This window comes from Mustela putorius, unplaced genomic scaffold (genome assembly GCF_011764305.1).
Source record: "Mustela putorius furo isolate JIRA1106 unplaced genomic scaffold, ASM1176430v1.1 tig00000224_pilon_pilon_pilon, whole genome shotgun sequence".
Taxonomy (NCBI): Eukaryota; Metazoa; Chordata; class Mammalia; order Carnivora; family Mustelidae; genus Mustela; species Mustela putorius.
Window position 1 is genome coordinate 35,256,067 of NW_025421321.1, and position 23,146 is coordinate 35,279,212.

Here is a 23,146-nt window from a genome sequence, read left to right on the forward strand (position 1 = left end):
CTGTTGTTTCACATACATTACTCATAACTCAGCAAAGAATGATTCCTTGGGGGAAAAGAGGTTTTATATGCTCTAATAATACAAACAATAATAAGTACCATTTATTTACCACTTACTGAGGGCCAGGGCCTGGGCTAAGCACTTTCTGCTCATTCTTTCACTTAATCTTCAAAGAGTCCCATTATTATTACCTTTTACAGATAAGCTAACAGAGGCTTAAAGAAGTTGATTAACTTCCTTAGAGTTATAGTTAGTAAGTAGCGGACTTGGATTTCAAACTGAGTCATCCTGACTCTGAGACTACAGGAAGAATGTGTGTATGTGTGTACACATAGACACACACATACACACACACACACACACACACACACCAAGTAAACTCCCAAAGGGCAAGGACATTGTTTGTTCTCTGCTATAAACTGCAGTCTGAAAACTGGTCCACAGTAGACACTCTATAAAGGCTGAATGAATGATGAGAGTGTATTTAACCTAAGGCTCAACTAAATTCATGAACTTAAAAAATTAGATAAAACTAATATTTGCTTTTTTTTTTTTTAGCATTTCTAATTGGTTGTATGTGTCATCTCATTTTATTTTCAGAAAATCCTGTGCAGTTGGGATGGCACAAATCAAATAAAGAAACTGGAGCCCTGACAGTTAGAGACAGACATTTCTTATAGCTAGGTTAGTGATGGTCATAAAAATGCCTATCCTTGTAACATTGCAGAGTATCAGGAACTGTGCTATTACTTTATATTTATTCAATTATTTAATCCCAATAAACCCCAAAATACAGTTTCTCTTATCATCTCCCTTTTACAGAAAAAGGAACTGAGGCATACATAGGCTAAGAACTCGCATTTACATACCTACCTATAGTATTTGTGAGTACTAAAGCTGCATGGAGACAGGCTTAGTTCCTCTGTCTTCACTGCTATTCTTGTATTTGATTCACACATTTTACCTGAAAGAGGTACCTAGGAGATCTTTTCCTCTGATGGAATGTGAGGCTCAGAAAAGATAAAACCAATGATAAAACTGAAACTGGAATTATGTTGTCCAAGGAAGTAGTCACCAGCTACATATCACTATTTAAATTTTAATTAATTAAAAGTAAGTAGCTAAAAATGCAGTTCCTCAATTGTTCCAGAACATTCCATGTGGCCAGTCATTCCACGTATTTAGCAGTGACCCCATTGGACCATGAAAATGATTGATTTCACTGCCTCTTTGGTTTATTCTCCTAATATACTCATGTTCTCATTGGTAGCGCCCTGTGTGTGCATTTCTCCACTAGATAGAACTGTGTGCTATGAAACCAAGGCTCTGCATTTATTCAATCATTCTTGCCTTCGTTGTGTGACAGGCCCACCATTGCCCAAGGCAACAAAGAATCCTGTCTTCCAAGAGATTTGTGCTTTATTTAAAGAACTAAAACCATTTCTGAAACAGCCAAGGAACAATCTGGACCTATCCAAGAAATAAATATAATAATTCCTTACATTTATATTGATATCAAGAGTTTGCAGAGGGCTTTCATATGTCATTAACTCCTTTAAGCTCCAAAACAACCATTACATATGAAAGCAGATGCAGTTTTACCCATTTTCTAGATGAGAAAGTGGAAGCTCTGCATGTAAAAATGACCAACTGGAATGCATGCGGAAACCTAGATTAGACGTCTCATGTATGCGTGGACACATTGGAGGAATTCAGAGCAAAAGATATAACAAGAAAAGGAAAATTTCTGCTTTTCATTGTGCCTAAACCATACCCAGTTTAGGGAAAGTAGAGAAGCATAAAGCACGAAGGAAACATCGCCTCTGCCCTCTCAGAGCTTATCATCGAGCTCAGAAAGTATCCATATATCCATAGGTAACATATAAGTTAGCAAGCAGCAAGTGTCAAGGTCAGGCACAATTTTGCTCTTTCATGTAGCCTCAGTGCTTAGCATGGAGCCCATCACATAGTAGGCGCTTAGTAACCATTTGTTGAATAAATTTGTGTGTGCATGTAGACAATGCTTGGGTCCAGGCGAGGGAACAGGCAATGTATATAATAATTCAAGACCCTGAAATGTGAGTCCATCTCCATCTATTTATGTAGTTGTCCGTTAAAATGTACACTGACTTCTCTCATTGCCTGAACTGCTTTTCTGATAGCGATTTTTATATAAACACATCTTTACCTCAGGAAGTTGGCTAGGGCATTAGATTACCAAGAAAGGCTAAAACTATTGTGGGAAACAGCAAAAACAGTTTGCATTTAAAGTAAAAATAGGAATGGAAGAATGATATAGGAGAATTAGTCACAGACAGCTAACTGTTAGACCCAAAATGGGAGAGCCTTTTGGAAAATGTTTGGAAAGATAAAGTTGTCATTTGGTTTGGGGCATCTCTGTCACTTGACCCAATTGCTAATGGAAGGGAAAATAAATTTTTTAAAAATAAATTTTTTAAAAATACATTGAAAGGCTTCTTGAATGACTCCCAATATCTTAGAAAAATTGTGAACTGGGTACTGGGAGGATCAATTCTATTTTTTTAAACCTCAAGGAAAAAACAAGAATGCAGTAGGTCTATGTTTTATTCATCCCAGCAGAGAATTAACAAATAAGCAAATATGTGAATTATATTTGGGAATATTTCCAATCTCAATCAGTACTAAAGCTGTAGTTGCATTTTCTAATACAAGCCTTTTCTTTCTTTCTTTCTTTCTTTCTTTTTTTTTTAAAGATTTTATTTATTTATTTGACAGACATCACAAGTAGGCAGAGAGACAGGCAGGTTCCCCACTGAGCAGAGAGCCTGATGCGGGGCTTGATCCCAGAACACTAAGATCATGACCTGAGCCAAAGGCAGAGACTTTAACCCACTGAGCCACCCAGGTGCCCCTAATACAAGTCTTTTCAAAGTAAGATGTTCATACTTGGTTGGTACAGGGAAAGTCTGGAAGAGGGGAGAGCCCACAGCCTCATCAAAATTTACCAGTCTCCCTAACCATTTGAGTGATGCTCCGCCTAGGGTGAAATAGCATGAAGATTTGAATTAGATGCTGCTTTGCTCTAATATGGGTTCTTCTTTCTTTTGCCCAGGTCCTGACTTAAGAAGCAACATAGGCCTGATATCTTTACAGTAGCATCTGCAACTTAAATTAGGGCAGGGACAGAGACTCTAGGGGATAATTCTCTAGGAGCTTAGGATACTGCCACCCCCTTATAAGTGAATTTCTATAACAGTCTCCTAACAGGTCTCTCTGCCTCCAGCTGTTGCTCTCTGCAACCCATCTGTCTTGCCCCTCTACAGACTAGCTCCTCATTGTCTATGAAATTAAGCACAAAGTCCTTGCCCAAGCATTCAAAGTACAGCACCATCTGACACTAGCCTGCTTCTAAAACCTAATTTCTTACATCTCCGTACCAAACTGCTCTCCTCATTACTTCATAATTATATTCATATTTAGGATGATTCTTTAAGGTTTACCCATACCTAAAATTGAACTCCCAGATTTCCACATTTCTTTGGCCTATAGTAAGATACAATACTTATTGACTGGATGGATGGAAGAATGGATGGTTGGGTGGAAGGGTGAATGGATGGGGGGAAAGATGGATGGATGGACGGAAGGATGGATGGATGGATGGGCGGAAGGATGGATTTCATCCCTGTGTTTCTTCCAATCCCAACTCTTCTCTACTAACACATTTTGCATTTATCTAGTCCTACTTTGAATCCCAAGTCACTGTCTCCACCTAGTTGGCACTAAGCATATGCTGATTTAAGTGGCTAATTACTAATTAGCCAACTAATCAATTAAATCAATAAGTATTTTTTGAGTGCCCATTATATAGCAGGAACTGCACTAGGCATCAAGGATAGAGACAAATGAGCTTCCCACCCACTGAATTGAGCTCTTAGTCTAATAGGAAAACAAAAGAGAAAATCACCAGTCATTTCTTTTTTCTTTCTTTCTTTCTTTTTTTTTTTTTAATGTTATGTTGGTCACCAGTCTTTTCTATAGAAGACACACATGGGGAATGCTGTGTGAGTTTGTTAGAAAAATCCAGACTAAGGAAATGTTCCCAAGAAATGATAATGTTTGAACAGAGGGATGTTTAGTTGTATTTTTTTCTTCAAATTTACCAGGACAGGGGTTTTGTTTTGACCAGGGCCTCATACTTTGTAATATTAATGTTGTGAATTTTGAGCTGCCTCACCATGATTAAAGAGACTTCCTACCTTTATCTCAATTAATTCTCACAAAACTCATCAGGCAGAGGGGACCACAGGACCCAAGAGTAATATCCATTCAATCTCACGGTCAGTATACATTTACAAGGAAGGTTTTTGTTCGTTTGCTTGTTTTGCTTTTTTTTTTTTGGATCCCTATGGATCTTTCAATCCTACCAGGCAATCAGAAAGTATGAAGTTACTTAGGAGTGGTGAGGATTTTCTGGTCTGTCTTTAATAGCTCTGAACTGCCTCAGCTCCACCTTTCATTATGGTCGACTTAGGCCTTCTTTTTGGAGGGGAAGAACTAGGAGCAGGTGGAAAGGCACTTGGAGAATCTGACCTCAGAGTACATCTTGGGGTATGAGTGTGGATGAATGGCGTGAGCACAAGGCATTCATTTTCAAACGCATTGTAAGGAAATCATCTGTCAGGAATACTCTCTACTATAGAGGAGAACTGAGGTCACCCTAGGAATAAGGAAAAAGGAGACATTTATGCCGACAAAAAGAGTCTAATACCAAAAATTCAAGTTTTTAAAATAACAGTTAAATTGTGATGAGTTTGGTGTAACCTCTCCGGGCGAAAGAGCTTTGCCTTCTAAATGCTAAGGGAGTCCGCCTCACCTCTGCTAGCAGAGTTCCCCTTGTCTTCAGGAAAGTGCTATATAAATATGGCAGAAATATGTTCCTGGATGTACGAGAAAGAAAAGATGGGCTTTAAATTGCAGTACAGTGAAAGTTTGTAATCCCAGCACTTTTCCCCGGCTCTTGGTATCTAATCCTTGAAGTCACTTGGTGAAACTCAAAGATTACATGGTAACTTGACTAATAATTTAAGAGCTGCCAAAAGAAAAAATATAGTCTACCTTCTTGTAAGTAAAGACCCGTGTGAGTCATAGTCCTGAAAGCTCCTGTATTTAGGCTGCAAATGTAAAAGCACTGAGCAGCAACTACCCAAACTCTTTTGAAATGAAAACAAACCCAATACGTCAAAAGCCCAAAGGTTTGTAGCCATCGCTCATTCACCTAAGGTCCCAGGATACCCATGAATCTGGGATGCTCCACACCAAAATTTTTCAATTTTGAGAGGGACAGTTTTCTTGAATAGAGGGCCATGAAAACGTTGGAAACATTTCCTTTTCTTGTGTTACTGTTGAATTGTTTTTACCCAAGATATTATTAAAAACACAAAAACCTTTGGGGTCTTAAAACACGAGACATATTTGTCCTAGTAGATTTGTTTTCTTGCAAAGTGGGTTCTGGTCTTAGGTTGCAAAAGGAATAAGACCTCCTGCCAAGATATGTGCATGCCTGTTAGGATGGATGCATTAGCTGCTTCTTGGTGGTTTGTTATCCTTCTGTAAAATGTGCCATGTTTTGAGGACAAGGGCTTAGAGCACACTGTGGAGATTGAGAACATGGGTTTTGAGGTTAGGCAGATCTAGGTTTGAGTCTTGGCTGGTCAGATCACTGGCTTTATGAACTTAGGCAAGTTTTTTTAAACTGAAGAACAGATTCCTTCCTCCCTAAAATGATGATCACACAACTTACCACATGGTATTTCTGGGAGGATTAAATGAGAGTAGGCATAGAAAGTCCTTAGCAGGGTGTCTGGCATAGCATCAGCTACTTCAATAAGGAGTAGGTGTTATTTTTGCAATTACCACTATTCCTCCCATCATCTAAATACCATGGAGTCTTGCTGAATCTACACTCTGATCTAAGACATCAGGCTCCTTTCAGGCTTCTGGTGATGGTTTATTGGTACTTTTCAGTGCACTGAACACATGTGGTGTTATGATCATGGGAATTAACAGTCCCTGGGATCCATCTATGACTTAGAGGACAGTGTGCTATTTTGCTTGACACAATTAATGAGAGACAAGGACACATGGGAGCATGTCTAACAGAGTCACTGTAAGATGTGAAACTAAGTCATATGCAGAATGAGAAATCTGAAGGTTTTTAGCAGAAAGAAGGCTTAGAAGGAATAACATAGCCCCTTCCAAATACGTGAAGGGCTATTGTATCAAATGGGAAAAGGACTAGATCAGAGTTTCTCTATCTTGGCACTATTGACATTTTGGGGTAGATAATTTTTATTGTGGGGGTTTCAGGTGCATTACATAATATTTAACAGTATTCCTGGCTGCTATTAGAGTACTAGATGTCAGTAGAGTTTTGGTGGTTGTGACAATAAAAAAATATCTCCTGGGAAGCAAAATCATACCTTTGTTTGAAAACCACTGAACTAGATTAATCTTACAGAACAGAGTAGAACTAAGACCAGCTTATGGAAATGCCCATGAAGAAGGTATTTGCTCATCTCAAGGAAGACTTCATTACTAACCAGGAAGACCCCATCACAGAATAGATACCTCAAAGAGTAGTGAGCTCCTGGTCACTGAAGGCATCTTAAGCAAAGGTTGCGAGACTATTGGGATTTTTCTAAATGAAGTACCTATTTTGAGTGGATTTTTAGTATTCATGATTTTCATAGTCCTAATTTCCCCATACTCTATGTTGTTTTTGAAACAAATTTCTATCACTTTAAATGGGCTCTCTTAACTGAGTCTAGTCCATCCTCCACCCACAGTTATAAGGAGAGGACCAACATATTGATGGTGGTGGGGGGGCATCAAAACTCTGGTCTCTGCTCTACCACTGTTTGTGAGTTGCACAACCTCTTCGGGCCTCAGGATCTAAGATGCTTTCAATCAAATCCAACATACTATGGTTCTGGAATGTTGTTTCCTGTGATCCCAAACTGTAAACTTTCTGTCTTACTGCTCCTCTTTTATAAATAATGATGTAAATGATAATTTTGAAACATTCTTAGGCACTCAAATCTAGATATTCTGCTTGCTGAAGTGATTAGCTCTTAAAATCTGAATGAGAAGAATAAAATAAAACTTACACATTTTAGGTGAAATATAAATGGATATTACCTTTCATTATTAAATAAAAAACACGTGTAAGCTTCAAAACTGCTTCCTGAAAAAATATTACAATGCTCTGCGTATAGAAGGTAATCAATGTATAGTAACTGGGTTAAATGAGATAAAAGTACTTTGCTGCGTACTGGATTTTAACTGGATTTTATGCTTAGAATCCAGCATGTAGTCTGATTCTTGGAACATTATCATGATTCCTAACTATATTAAATTTAAGACACTTTTTTCTCTATACAGTCTCTAGCAACATTATATTATGTGATCACAGATCCTTCTTGCCATATGGCTCTTTGACCATATCTTTCTAATATTAAGAGATAGCATCAACACGCTTTCTTATAAAACTGGCTAAATGTGCCCATTGCAAAGACAACAAAATAATTTTCAAAGAGGATAATAAGTTCTTTAATTGTCATATCCAGAGTTACTTCTTCCAACTGAATGAACCAATCTATCACCTGCCTAATATGTACTTACTTCTGAGGTCTAAAGTCCTTCCTAACACCACACTTGAGGATGATTAGACTACTAAACCAAGGATAGAACTAACCCAAGAGGTAAGAAGTGATAAGAAAGAGATCATTGTAGAAGAAGAAATTGCTTGAACATTTCAAGCAAGGATGTTCCTTTTTTAGATTTATTATAGATGATCCATTCATTTCCTTAAAGGGGCTGTGTCGGTCAGAATAGGTTAGGTTACAATGCACTAACAAATGAGTCCCAAATTTTATAACAATAAGGGTTATTTCTGGTCTTATCCATCTTGGGTGTACTTCAGTGCTGCTCCCTATTTACCCTGTTCACTCTTTGTTCACTCCAGAGCCCAGACTGACAAAGCAATTTCCCTTTGGGACATTGCTAGTCATTAAGCGGGGGAGAAAAGAGCCTGAAGACCGCACACTAGCTCTTAAAACTTCTGCATGTCAGTGACATACCCCACTTTCCACACAGTTCACTGGGTTCTAGTAGGTCACATGGCCAAGCTCCGTCAATAGGGAGTGAAATATAATTCTTCAGAGAGGGGGCCGTGAATATTTGTGAGCAATAACACAAGCTGCCATAGTTCTGTTCTTGCAGAATTAATCACTGGTCAGAGATAAGCTGAATGATGTAAGCCTGAAAAATGGAAGCACACCAGTCTGTGTCCATTCATGGATGGGGAATGTGGAAGGGCATTTCTTTGTCTGACACCCCTCTCTCTCTCCTGCTTAGTCAGGTGGGGAATCTGAAGTTTTGTCATCTTTCCCACAAACCCCTGTTACCTTTGGGAGAGAAGATCCTGTGTGCCCTGATGGAGTGGAGATGGCAGGCACAAACTGAGACACCGTGTTTTCTCATGTAGTTTTCCTGTCGGTGCGTCTGTGGGTGTGTGGCCACCTTGCTAACTAACCACTTGTAGAGACACTTAGAAATCCATGTGTCTGGCCTTATTATGGTTAGACAGCTCCACTGGAGTTGAGTGTGAGCAGGTGGCACTGATGAGCTGCTGTCTGTCTAGTTAGTTTGCCTTTGTGGGCTTCTCTTCCTTTCCAGTCCCCATTGCTTATGACATGTGTGTTGTTGAAATTGTGTCAGAGCGAAAATCTCTCATTGACCGTAAAAGGAAGAAAAACAGGCAAATGTGGCATGTAACTTTTGTGCATAAATCTCCTAGGTTGCCTTAACCCCTCGTGCGGCAGGAAAAGAGCTCCTCTGGAAGTTCTCTTCGTTGCACATCAGAACACAAATTGACGGTTTTCTTTTTCCTCTGCATCCCCAAACAGCACACTTCCCAAGTGTTTGGGAAGCTGTGACTCTGCAAAGCTCCTGAGTGTCCCCAAAGAACAAACTTGGAGTCTAACACTAGATGATGTCAAATGCTAAATGGCCTCTTGTTTGGGCAGCCAGAGGACAGATTTAGATTTGAAGTCATCATCTATAATCTACTAAATTCATGATTTTATGATGTGATTAGGCAGGCTTCTCTCTGCAATGGCCTAAAAATAAGATAATGCAATGGAAACGGAATTCATTGGATGTATACACAGCCCTTTCTCTGAGATGGTGCTTTCTCTAGGTCAGATTTCTTGTGATTGGCAGGAAGCTGTGACAGCTCATATTGTATGTTCCTAAGAGGAACATGGGTAGAAATGGTCAATTAGAACTGCCACTCAGCCTCTCCTCACGTCGGCTGCTGGTGGACTGCCACATGGGCTCTGAACTAGCTATTAAGATGGGGAAATCCTGCTCCCCATTGTCATTGGGTTAAGTGAGGTGATTCCAGGAAAATCTTAATTGCATGCCCACATATCTAAAGTTATAACCCAGCAAAAATGAGGCGACTTACACAGTGGGATAGAATTAGCCATTCTTCTGTGTAGGTACAGGATAATTCCTTTGAGTAGAGTATGTCCCCCTGATTTTTGTCAAAACCACTGAAGCAAATCTGCCTCTTGTCCCATTGCATAGCTTTCTCTTCTGTGCATAAAAATCCTCCCTCGCCCTCGGTACACACAGACACATTCCCTCCCAGGTGCAAGTAGCAATGCAGCTATACATGCGATTTTCCTTTCCTCTTTCTTTTTCTGATGCCCTGATTTCAAGGTGAATGGGGTCAGTCCAGAAAGCAGCTGGTTGGAGCTGGTCCTTAGCAAATTTCCTCCTCGAGTTGTGAGATTTGTTGCCAAGTGATTCATCTCTCCCTGCATGTTTGTTGTAATGTTGCAAAAGAAAACAGAAGGCAAGTTCAGCCCAATATGGGAAACTAGATGAGCAGGTGGAGAAGACGTATAGACATTCTGTCAATGTCATCATGAAGAAAATGTTGTACTGAAGGTGTGCTAGAGAGAATGTTGGGCTTGGATCCAGATTTCTTCGAAGTTGTCTTTGGGATTAAGCATGTAGGGAGGATTAATGAAGGGAAAGGGAAGGGAAAAGAGAAGAGAAAGAGAGGGAAGGGAAAGCATTTGGCCAGGAAGGATAGGTGGAAATGAAGGGGAGAGGTTCTCTCAGGTATCCACATGGTCTGGAGCCTTCCCTCCTGGATCTAGTTGAAAGGAATGAAGAAGAACCAACACAGATTGGACAGGGGGTGAGCCTGAGTAGAGGAATGAGCAAGCAGCAAAATCTTGAAGTAGACCATGAGGATATAGAGTGGGTGGGAACCCCTCCCTTCTGTAAGAGTCTACTCTGCAATCTCCTGGAACTCAGATGACAATGGGATAGCCAAGAACCATCATGTTCACGCTATTGGATGATAGTTGTCTTATGTCCTATCTTCCAGGTACTGTTGTGGCCACCTCTGGGTCCAGGCAGGAATGGGGGGGAGATCCTTTCCCTTCAGCTATTTATGTAGGAGGGAAATCTTCCAGCAAGGCCACCCAACCTATACCCTGTGGAATAGGCTGGGGCTCTCACTTACGACGGCTCATTTTAAGCTTTATTTGGGTCAGTTCCATCAGAACATAAATCCTTTGTCCTCTCAGACACAAATGGCTGTACTGGGGACTTTGGTGGCTTATTTCAGTAGCCAGTACTCGTTGAGTTATCATAGACTCAGACTGGGCTAAAGTTGAAAAATACTCCAGACGCTGCTATGTTGTTCTGGAGGGACTTGTGCCCTAGTGGGAAAGGAATGACTAGTTCACATGAAACAGCAAATCTGGGTAGGGACTTATACTAAAGTACTGAAGTTTGGCCCAGACTTTAGAGCCCTCTGTGAGCAGAAAGAGTGGGACTGCTCTGAGATGTCCTTCGGCAGAACTTAGTTCTGGGCCTTAGAATGTAAGGAGGGGACAGAACAGGAAGAGAACAGGGAGAGCATCCCAGGTCAGGCTGTGGTAGTTTGAGCACACTGGGCCAACTGGGAGTGACACGAATCTGTGGAGACAGAAACTCAAGGGTTGGAAGGCATTATTAATGCGTGAAGTTGTTGCTATTGGTTGAACACCAAGTGTTAGGGTTTTGCACCCTCACCATGATAAAAGACCCAGGCTTTTATTATACTTCTAAAGTGGCTACTAAGTGTTTGGAACTATGTCAGGTCCTGTATATATAAAAAACTAAGGGCAATGCTTGGGACACAACAGCTCCTCAATATATGTTTGGACATAATTGAATTATTTTGGGAATTACAGGGCAACTTTCCTTCCTTCCCCTTTCTTCCCCTCCCCCCCTTCCTTCTTTCCTTCCTTCCTTCATAGACAAGGAAAGATTATCAAAGTATGTTGAAGCAAGAGTTGTCTCTCACTCTTGCTGAAGATGGTGGGAAGTTTTGCCAGAGCTCTGGGCTCCTATATCATTTGACTCTGGAGAATTTGGTTGTCTACCACCATCTTGAACTCAAAATTTTCAAAGCAGAATTCATTCCCTTCTCCGTAAAGCTTAATATCTGTCCCAATATTTTTAGAATGCCTAATATAATAGCAACCCTGGACTCAGTCATCCAGACTTAAAACTTCAATAATCTGAGAGGAAGGGAGGAAGGGAAAGAAGGAGAGAGGGAAGGGGGAGGGAGAAAGAGAGAGAGAAAGATTCTACAGAACTGAGATAGAATATATTTTCTATTTATAAGAAATAAATATTGAGCGGGTGGCATTGTTGCTAAAGAGGAAACTGGAGTCATTTAAAGATAAAGGTTATATTTTATACCAACACACATCAGGATATTCAGAAAAAGGGAGATAATAACATTGGGAAGAAATCATAGGGTGTCCTAGTACTTCATGACAATGATAGTAGATAATAAAGGGTTATTTTCTTGTGACGCCTGACTCCCTAAAGGTTAAGAGGACTTAATGATGGCTCAAAGGTTATTGTAAAATTGACTTAAATACATTTCTGGGACATGGTCCTAGATGAGAATTCCAGCTTTGTTTCACTTAGAGAGTTTCACTTAGAGAGGATTAGGGATTCCTGATTTAGAGCATTCCTGTCTATGAAGGGGCTGTGAGCTAAGAAGGAAAAGTTTCTGTCTGGAGATGACATCAGGAAGGACTTACATATGAAGACACTTGTGACAGGGTGAGTCACAAGATCCTGAAGGGGAACATGTCTAGAAAATTTTTTGAGTTACATTTTGGAATTCTCTCTACTCTTTTTTTCTGCCTTACTGTCTGTCAAATTAGGATTCTCTTATAATTTAATTAACTTCTGAAATGTTTCTTTGGGTATGAGCATCTTTTCTGACCCTACTTGTTTGTAAGTAGAATTCCATGGCAATTCTTTATAACTCGCACCACAATTCACTCAATATATACTAAGTATGTTTTGAGCCCCTGGAGTATAGCTGGCAATGTCGTAAACGCTGGAAAATGGAGGAGGAGATTCTCATATTCATTTATGCTTACTAAATAGCGGCTGGTAAAAGGCCTGGGTATAGCATTGAAGAAAGCAGTCACAGGCCTGCCTTTATAAGGCTTCATTTTTTTTTTTTTAAGATTTTATTTATTTATTTGACAGAGAGAGATCACAGTAGGCAGAGAGGCAGGCAGAGAAAGAGGAAGGGAAGTAGGCTCCCCGCTGAACAGAGAGCCCGATGCGGAACTCGATCTCAGGACCCTGAGATCATGACCTGAGCCGAAGGCAGCGGCTTAACCCACTGAGCCACCCAGGCACCCAATAAGGCTTCATTTTCAATAGGCTTGGCAGACATAGATAAATACACACCCCCACGGGTAATATAATGACAGACAATAGTCAGTGTTGAGAATGGGAAGAAGGGTCAAGGATGTGATAGTGGTTGTGATTTTATGTTTATATTTTATGTGGATGGCCAGAGAAGTTTTTGGTTAAGGAGCTGACATTTGCCAGAGATCTGAAGGAAGTGAGAGGAACATCCAAGTAGACCTCTGGATGAAGAGTCTTCAGGCAGAAAGAATGGTCAGTGGGAGGGTTCTGAGAAGGTGTGTCTTTGGCCTGTTTAAAAACTAGCTCAGAGGTCATATGGCTGAATTCAGAGAAGGAGGGATGGGGAAGGTAAAGAGATGGTAGGTGGCCGGAGCACATAAGGCCTTACGGGCCATGGTAAGGGTTCCTGATTTTATTCTAAATATTATGGGAAATTGTTGGAGGATTTGGGGTAGAGGAATGATATGACTCAACTTATTACTAGGTGGGGAATAGAGTGGGGAGGGTGGAAACTAGGAAAAAAAGCCAATAAAGCAGAGACCTTGAAGAAGCCACAGTCTAGGGAGGAAACTCATATGCCAGCAAGTGCTCAGAGTATGGTGTGATGAGGACTCAAATAGAAGATGTCAAAGTACAAATGGGTACCTTGGGGAAATGGAAATGACCTTGGCCAGGGAATCCATGGGTGGTCCCAGAGAGAAATCACATCTCAGATGCATATGGAAGGCCTAGCAAGAAGTTTCCAGAGGAAAGGAAACAGAACCAGCCCTATCGGCTGAAGGAGCAGCATATGCAAAAAAATAAGAGAGGCAGAAGAGAACACAATTTGTTTGAGGACACCAAGGAGTTAGGGATAGCTGAATGTCTGGATCTCAGGTGAGGATAGTGATTAGCAAGAAAGGTGATTAGAAAAGCACAGTTATGGCAGCCTCTGGAAAGCCTCACTTGTTTGTAACTTTCTTGTACGGGTAATGGATGTAGAACCATCAGGGTTGTTAGCAGTAAAATAAATAGCATTTGGAAAGGTTTCTCTGCCATTGGTGTGAGGAGATGTGACTATTTCTACCTCCTTTAGAGCACAGAATTTGGAGTCATACAGAACTGAATTCAAATCTTGGCTAGAATAGGTATTAGCTGGGTGATCACAAGGAAGTTTCTCATGATATTTTGAGCCTTGTTTTTCCGGTCTTTAAGAGGGAAAAATAATATCTACTTCAGGAGAGTTACGAAGATAAGATTTTTAAAAAGTGCTTAGCTTAATGCCTGGACCATCATAAGGGATCAATTACTTCAAATTGCTTTTATTCTTGCAGAGCTGGGGTGGAGAGAGGTGGGAGGCAGGCACACTGGTGAGGACACCATTGCATTAGTGTGGGAGACACAAGCCAAGGGCCCTAACTCTGACAATGGGAAGAGGAAGGGATGAAAAAGAGATTCAAAAAAATTTATGGACTGCAGTTGACAGAATCTGATAACATTTTGGCTATAAGTGTTGAGATGTTGGGAAATAAAAACGGCTCCAAAACTTCTCATGAATACTCCAGGAGATTGTTGTGCGCTGTGATCATTATCAAAATCTGGGAGAATGAAGAAGGGAAGGATATCTGAGGACCTCTTCAACTCTGTCATGGAAAGTTGCCTTATAACTCCACCAAAAGTACTCACAACAGAAAAGAGATAATTCCCCCAAAGATAATCCAAGAGCCATCAAGAAGAGGAAATGGTCATGGTGTTGAAAAAAAATGCAGAATCTACTACAAGGGCATCTGGATAGCTCAGTCAGTTAAGCGTCAGACTCTTGATTTCAGCTCAGGTCATGATCTCAAGGTTGAGAGATCAAGCCCCACCTTGGGCTCTGTGCTGGGCTTGTACCCGACTTAAGATCCTCTCTTTCTCTCTCCCTCCGCCCCTCCCCACAGCTCATTCTCTCTCTCTCTCAAATAAATAAATAAATAAATAAATCTTAAAAAAACATATCTATCATAGTGTCTTATGCTGTATACTTGTAATGGACAAGGGTGATATTTCATACATTTTATTTATATTTTAAATAAGAGAGCTATCCTTATGCTATTGATAAACAGGCACTCATGAATGGTCTTGGATGCTGAGGCTGAAAATGGTGATGATATTGATAATGTTGATGGAAATCTTTTCTAAGATGACAGACAACTGTTTGTACTTAGAGATAGCGCTTCCAGGAAGCACCAGCAGACTTGGAGAAGATTTTGTTAGCTTCCCCACTGCTATGATTCTATGCTGCAGCTCTAAAGTCTGACCCTACAGTGTTACGAAATGACTAATCACAGACAGTGCCTCATGTGATGGTGTCATCTCCCATGTGACTCCTAACTCAGTCCCAGAGTGGTATAAATTGTTATGTAAAAATGACGTTTCTCTTTGCATAGGATTGCCATGTTCATGGTAGTATCTCAGGGAATATTCTAGAGGTCTCTGAATGGGCTCCAAGAGAGATCCATGGAGAGGGGAGACAGCAAAGCAGTAGTTACAAAGGTCTCCATTCTGTCCGTCTCCCTGGGTCAGCTTAAGCTTGAAAGCTCACCCTGCTGAGTTGTACTGAACACATAATTTTGCCCTACATAATTTTTTTGATACCAAAGAATCAAGTTTATACAAGCCTAAGCCACACTGCAAACAACAGTACTTCCTGGATGGAGCATGAGTAATTAGCTGTGAGAGTCATGACCGTTTGGCCCCCAACCCATATTGACATTTCAAGACACAGTGTAGTAATCCACATAGTTTTCAGAACATAAAAGGCTAGTCCCCTAATGAACATCTTATCTGGGAAGCCCAGCTACGATATATTTCTAGAACCTCATAATGATCACGTTTACTTTATGTTTTGGTGCTCGTAAGCTAAATAGGGGGTAAGAAAAGAAAAATGGATGGAGAAAAATGTCAAGTTAAAAATTCTGTGGTGAGACCAAAGCCAAAACGATTCCAATGTTCACGTGCTTGAATGGACTGCAAAACAAACACATGCAATTATTTCTCATAAATATTCTGCCGAGTCTCTGCATGTTCCTTGAAGTGGCAGCAAATCCAGGAATGGGAGGTCCTTTGTTCCACAACTGCTTATGAGCATTGTTATGGCTGGGCATAAATTACAGAAGCCAGGATTTCAGCCACTGTGGAAAAGACTATAGAGATTTCTGCCCCTTATTAACTACCGGGCCGCCACTAGGTTTATGAATGGAGTTAAAAGTTCCAAATAGGAATGAAAACGTGGTAAATGCTCTCAAAAGCACTCCGAGGACATTTTTTCACGGGAGTGGTGGTCAGGCGGGGAGAGAGAGAGAGGGAAGAAGAAGGAGAAGGAATCGGAACTCTGCGAGCCTCCCAAGGGCAGGCAGCGGCCAGCCGCCCGTCATGGCACACAGGAGTGCACTTTCTACGCTAAGTAAATAAACTTAATTGTAAGTTTGTAAGGCCACAGAAAACACAAACTGAGAGCTTTGCTCCAAGTCTGAAATGTCTGCATTGAAAATGCATGGAAATGAGAGCTGTCTCTTTAAAAATCAGAATCCAACGGGCTGGAAGTTGTAACTGCCCAGAACAGAGCCCCAGGGGCCAGCGGTTAAAAATATGATTTTTATAAACAAACCTGACATTGCAAACTTAATGCAAAACCTTATGCATATAGTATCACTTATGTGTGCAACTTGTTTAAATCAGAGCCGCAGGAAGAAGGAAGTAAAATTGGCACATTAACCTTCTGTTTAACAATGTTTTATATACACTGTCTGTATTTTGAAGTAGATGGTGATGTTCCCCCAGCCCTCCAAGAGTTAAGACTCTGTGGGCATTTTGTTCTGAATTTTCCTATGCATATTTTTAGAAAATTCAGTTCTAAGTATATGCTCAGCACCTAAAATATTCTGGGTGCAAAATTTTACCTTGCTACAATTCCCGGGGCTGTTACCAAATTCATTCCACCGAATTGAACTTAGAGCAGCATTATAAACAATACTTAACCAAGGTCCTTCCCTCCACCTTATGCTTCAAGATTGAAAATAGAGGTGGTTTCTTTTTCCTCTGGAAATTTATTAGCCAATATTCCCTCACCCTAGTTCAGTCTCCTCTGGTATTTGAAGAGAAACCACAAAACACTAGTTTTTAATATTGTTTTAAGCCTCACCCTCTTGCTTCATTGTATTTTGGTTAGATTTGCTTTTAATATGCCACTTTGCACAAGTTTAATTAAAAATCATTAACGCTCAATCCTGTAAGTTGGGACACAGTGGATATCAATACAGATTTCAGGGATTATGAAAGAGATGTAAAAATCTCTTTCAGAGTTGAATGGTTGGTTTACCAATACTTTCAATGGGAAAGTCTGTTTCTTAAGCACAGAAGTATTTTACTCGATTAAGATTCATTTGCTCTTAGTACAGTTATTCCAAGAGATCATGTGTTGTTCTGAAGTGTTGTTGAGAACGACATGGTTTTTATTTGAATTTGGATCATCTTCCTTATGCATGAGGTCAGTTTATCTGTGTTCTTACTGTGACCCCAAACACCACCGCCTCACCCCACCTCCCTTGAAAATCCGAGTTGGTAGTCTGTGCTCCTTTCCCTTTTCCATTCTTTAGCTTGCAAAGATTTTTCTGGTTCTTTCAGATGGGCAGGAGGATTTTGTTGTTATTTGCTGAAACAAAAAAAGTGGAACTTCAGCTAGCTTTGTATGCCTGAAGGGTGGAGAATGGTTAAAAATGGCCTGGTGCAGTTTGAGCTTTGGAAAAGATTTACCAGATGGGATGATTTCGAAGAGGTTCGGTCATTATCTTGGATGTGGTACGTGTAGTACTTTCTGCATGATTTCTCTGAAGTGATTAACCATTGTATTGCTTATTTCCGCAGTGCATTCTGTGATCTTCTCGGAAGCATGTGCGGTATGCTTAGTTCTACTCTATTAATTATATGGGGTATCCTCAAATCTTTCCTCTATTGTTTTGCTATTAAGGATTAACGAAACATTTTCTGCTATTCCTTTGTAAAACCATGTCCTTCCCCTTCTCAGAGCCTCTTCTCCATGCCTAAGAAGGAATATTTTTGGAATATGTAAATTTACACCTCTACATTATTAAGGGAAAAAACCTCTGATGAAAACTACGACATAGTTTCAACCACAAAGAAGATGTTAAATTCCATTTTGACATGAATTGGAATGGAATAGATGTCACAGTACAATTTAATGTCCTGAGAATTATTTACCCCCACAGAAGTCTGATATGGGAAGGTGAATTAAGAACAGGACATCCAGTTTTGTTTCTCAATATTGCTGGGTTCTGTGGGATTCAATCAGACCCTAAATGCTAGAAGAACGCCCCTTCTGATTAAATTGCAGAGAATAGTCAACTCTGGTTCAGTTTACTCTCAGATATTTTGTTTTCTTTCCCCCAGGTTCCTAGTAGTTACAGAGATGCTGGCAGAGGAAAAAAGGCTTCATGTGAATGTATCCTATTCAGAAATATTCCTGAATGATAGCTGCCAAGATATTTAAATTTGTTCTTAAAAATCCAGGCCTGTGTTTTGGTCAAGGTTGGGACAAAAATTATGAACTTCTCTCCTCTATTCCAAGTAAAATCATGCCTGGCTAGTAATTTACTTGCATAGGAAACCAAGAAGGGGACTTGTCCTACTTACACGCAATCTTCTCTTTGGATACTTTAGCACATCTATAAATTCACTTTGATGAGTTCAAACAGAATTTCATATGTGCAGGAGAATAAAATATCATTGCCTGATTGTTGCCTATCTGACCTTGAATGTAAAATGGCTGTTGAGCCATAATTTTTGGGCCTCTCATTTGCGCAACATAATGAAGAGTCAGAAAGGATTTATTTTTAAAGACATTTCACAAGTACCATTTAGAACCACATTAAATTATTTCCTATTTTCTGCTCTTACTACCCTGCAAACACTGCCCATACTTCAGAGAATATTTTTCTACCTCCCAGTGCCAACGGAAAATTGGATCTAGGTATCTATACTTACAGCTCATATTGGATCATGAATGGTCATGTTACATTACTGTGTTTCATGCTAACTGTCCCTGTTTCACATCAGCTGATGATGCTCAACTTAAAAAAAATATAGGCTGCCTCATATGGCTGGAGCCACTTGTATTCTAGGGAAATACATACTCCTACAGAACCTGTCACTGGGTAGTAATCTTGTTTTCTCATTTTGTCTGAGGGTGGCAATAGCAGTAATTAAGTTTGAACACTTACTATCTTTGGTACGAAGATACCTGATCTTTGGTATTAAGAACCTATAAAATTCTGGAATAAAAAAAATTCACTACTCTTATTGTCAGAGTTTGGCCTAATATTCCTTCTTTCACTTTTTGGCATTCTTTCCTTTTTTTTTTCTTTCTACTTTTAAACAAGTACATCAGGATTAGCAAATGCCTGTGTCTCTTTTTCTGCTGACAAATAACAAAGAAAATTTACTCCTATTAATCAGGGTTATGGTTAGTTTTAAACATTTATGGCACGTATCTTTATCATTCATTTATACATTTTTGATTATAAAAAAATCTTTGTATTTTTTTTTAATGGAGACAAAAATTTGAGAGTATAGCAAGAAACCAAGACAAAGGTATTATTCATTCTTATTTATATTACACAGAGAAAACGATGTTTTTAATATTTTGGTGTATGTGCACTAATCTTTAAAAATGAATATTTACTACAAAGATATTAGGTAACATATCATATTTCCTAAACAGTAATTGTCTATATTTTCATATGGTGTTTTTCTTCCATAACATATGATGATAACTGAAGCATAGTCTTTCACAGTACAGTCATGTCATAATTTGTTTAGCCAATTACCTATTTTTATTCATTTATGCTATTTTCAATGTCTTGCTGTAGATAGATATTGCCATTTTTATTTTTAATCCTATCAGTTTGATTTGTGTGGTAAAAGCAATAATTCATCAATTAAATTTACCAGGGATGAATCTTAACTACTTTTGTTTTTCATTTTGCAATATTCCTACTTATGACATTTGCCCATTTTTCATATTGGTATATTTGTATCTTGTCTGTAATTTGCCGCAATTACAAACAAAAAGTCTCTCTATTAGGGATATAAAACTTGTGATAAATTTTGGTTTTTTAAAAGAGATTTTCTCACATTTCATTTTTTTAAAAGACTTTATTTATTTATTTGACAGAGAGAGATCACAAGTAGGCAGAGAGGCAGGCAGAGAGAGAGAGCAAGGGAAGCAGGCTCCCTGCTGAGTAGAGAGCCCAATGCGGGCCTCGATGCCAGCACCGTGGGATCATGACCTGAGCCAAAAGCAGAGGCTTTAACACACTGAGCCACCCAAGCACCCACATTTCAACTTTTAAAAAGGTTTTTGCCCTAGGTTTAAGTTTACAGAGTTTTCCACCACCAGACAATTATGTATATTTTAACCTACAATTATTTATAGTAGCTTTATGGTCATTTGCATTTAATTTAAAATGTAATTCATTTCTAATTTACTTGGGGTATGCTATGGAATTCATCTTTTCTAAATTTGGGAAGTTGTACCAATTCATTCATTATGTTATATTATGAAAAAGTTGTTGGTTGGTCCAAATTTTTATATTTTAAAATGTTTTTACTTTTTTTTTTCTTTATTGTATTATTACCTCAGAACTTCCAGAATAGAAATGAATAACCATTGACATATTAGGCTTATCTTGTTTCTGGATTAAATGGAATGATTCCAGTACTTCACATTAATTGTGATGTTAATGTGGATGCTCCATGATGGACTTTTTAACATTTAAGGAATGGCCTTACTCTTCCTACCTAGATGTTTTTTTTTAAATCCAGACTAAACACTGAATATTATCAGTCTTCTGCGACAACTATCAAATGATAGTTTTTTTAATACTTTGATTTTGTTGTGATACATTATACGTTAATGTTGTGATACATTATACATTGTTTGTTGTGATACATTATACCCATTTTCCAGAAATAAAGGTAATTTGCTCACGATTTATTATTCTTTTAGCATAATGTTAGATTCATTTTGGTGGGACTTGTGTGTGTTCTTTCACACTAATATATATGTTCTATTTACTCCTCCTATGTCTTACCAATACTAGGTTTTATAATCTGGGATATGGGAGCTTTGGAAAATGAATTAGAGAGATCCCTATATTTTTGATGCTCTGAAATTGCTGAAATAACAAAGAAATAATATTCTTGAAGTTTTGAAAACACTTTGTTGTTGCTCTTTCTATTGAGATATTATCAGCAAAGAGTGAGATGCACCGATCTTTTGATCCTTTGTATATAGTTCAATTAGTGTTCTCAGATGCATCTACTCATGTAATTCACACCCCAATCCAGATATAGAACACCTCCAGCATCCCAGGAGGCTTCTCCAGATAGCTCCCCCTCACATTCCAGAGGGGAGTGCTTTGGTTTTCATCACCTGCCTGTTCTCAGACTACATATAGATAAAATCATACATTGGAGATGCATGTTGTTATGTAGATCCACAGTTCATTACTTTGTGTTACCAAGTCATAGTCCGTTGTATGAATATACCCCACTTAATTTATCAATTTCTCTGCTGATGAACATTTAGTTCTTCCCAGTTTTAGGTCCCTATAGGTAAAAATCACTCTGAACATTCTTACACAAGTTTTCACCTGGCTACCTGTTTTTACTCCTCTTGGGTAAATATGTAATAATAGAACTTAGGGGTCATATAGTAAGTAATCAGTTTGACTGTCAGAAATTGCCACTTCTCCAGAAGTTGTAAATTTTACACTCCTACTAGCAATGTATGTGAATTCTATCTGATCCACATCCTCACTAACATTTGATATCATCAATCTTTTTCATTTTACCAATCCAGTCAGTGTGTGATGGTATGTCATTGTGATTTTAATTTTCATTTTTTTGATGTCTATTAATATAAAACATATTTTCAGGTGCTTTTTTTTTTGACATTAATGCTTCTTTTTTTGTGAAGTGTCTTTTCAAATTTCTTTTGCCCGTTTAAAAAAAATTTTTTTTGCTATTGATTTGCATGAACTCTTTACATATTGTGGATACAAATCCTTTCTGGATATATGTTTTGCAAATATTTCTTCCCTGGCTTCATTTTGTTCATTCATTCTCTTAGTATTATGGTATAATAATTAAGTTTTAAAAGGAACATTTAAGAATATTTATCTCATTTTATATCTATTTAGCCACATCTTTTATGTAGATATTAAGATTATTCTTTTCTTTATTAATTAAAATACAGTAATTGTACTTTTGGTTTTCTCATTGAATAAAAATTTATTTAGGAACAAGATTTTTTTATTTTGCAAGTTTTAGGAATAAATTTTACTTTCATTTTTATGCTTTTTCTATTGGAAAATATAGCCTTTATTACTGCTTATTTTTTAAACTTTCCATGATGGACATTGTGATATACACTTCAGATTTTCTTTCAGGAAAGAAAGACATACATATTCCTGCTGGAACTGCTGCAGGTAGATTGACCTCAGTAACCAGAATCCCTAGGGAATTGCTCCCACTGAAGCACAGCCCCACCCAACTTGATACTCCCTTCCCTGGCGCGCCCACATTTAATCCCAGATCTATATTCCCCAACTCACAGCTCTGCTACTGTCTCAGCCCAGTCCTGCCTCCTTTCCTTCCCTTCCATAGATGTTGAACCCCCTAAATGCTAATCTCCTGCTGAGACTATGCTTTTCTGGGAGGGAGCTATAGCTGCAATAATTACCAAGATTGGTTGTGTGTGTGTGTGTGTGTGTGTATGTGTGTACTGGTATAATCAATTAAATGATCAAATTTGGAATTATTGCAGGGGCATTGCAAAAACAAAACCAAACCAAATATAAACAACAACAAAAGCAAGGTGTATTTGCATTCTTTCACTGGAGGATACAAAGCCTGATACAGTTATTAAACTAAGTATATTTATTTTATCTTATTTTTCCTTGGATTTTCATTTTGGCTATTTGATTCATCAAAAACGTTTGTTTTAATTATCTTCTATTGGCTTTTAAAAATTTATTCTTGAATATTTTATGTGTTTGTTTACGTTTTATGTGTTATATTGCATTTTGATATAATAACATTGTCTTAACAGAAAGTTAAGCAATATCTATTATTAGTGAATTGTATCTTGTGTCAGTATGAATTCTTTCCATGTTTGTGCCTTTTTTATCTGACATTATTATTGCAACCCTTTCATTTCTTCTTATTTATAAAGTTTTGTCTTTTTGCAGCTGTTTACTGTTTACTAATTTGTGCTGCTTTCTTTTCTACATGTTCTTGTTAACCAAAGTAGTCT